The sequence below is a fragment of the Cherax quadricarinatus genome, chromosome 73 (assembly GCF_038502225.1).
Source record: "Cherax quadricarinatus isolate ZL_2023a chromosome 73, ASM3850222v1, whole genome shotgun sequence".
Classification (NCBI taxonomy): domain Eukaryota; kingdom Metazoa; phylum Arthropoda; class Malacostraca; order Decapoda; family Parastacidae; genus Cherax; species Cherax quadricarinatus.
In genome coordinates, this window is record NC_091364.1 from 17,688,742 (window position 1) to 17,689,547 (window position 806).

Here is an 806-nt window from a genome sequence, read left to right on the forward strand (position 1 = left end):
GTGATAGAATAGTATTGGACGAGGAAGCACATAATGATAGATCAAAAGTGAATGAGAAAACACAATGATAGATCAAAAGTGGACGAGGAAAATAATGATAGATCAAAAGTGGACGAGGACGCACATAATGATAGATCAAAAGTGGACGGGGACGCATATATTATTATTATAATCAAAAAGAAGCTCTAAACCACAAGGGCTATACAGCGCTGCAGGGCAGGAAGAAAGCGAGGGCATCAGGTGGCAAAAGGGAGATGGATCAGTAATAGGTTACGGATAACAGCGGGGGGGACGCATATAGTAATAGAATAATAGTGGACGAGGGAAAGCATAGAAATATAAATAATAGTGGACTAGGAAGCACGTAGTAATAAAAGCAACAACAGTGAAATAGCCACATTCAGTATGAAACTCACATAGTGCCGGGAATATGCAGAGAATGAATAAAGGATACAGTTCCTTTCACAGATGATATACAGTAAGCGCTGTACATACAAATATGCAAACTACGGAGGGTGGTAGAGCTTGGTGATAGCCAGTGACGTCACACAGCGGTCGATCATGGCGGAGAGACCAGGACGCAACACATAGTGGAGGAATGAGAGGCATGTACCACAGTTGGGTATCCTTATTGATGAAACGTTTCCCCTAAACAGTAGGCTTCTTCAGTCGAACACAAAGGTAACAGTAGAAATGAACTAAAGATTATGTAATCAGTCCATCAACCTTGGAGAAAAAGTATTTGAGGTAGCCAGTCTCTCAACCCGTAGAAGAGTTCAGCTTAATATCGTTCCAGACCATGAAGC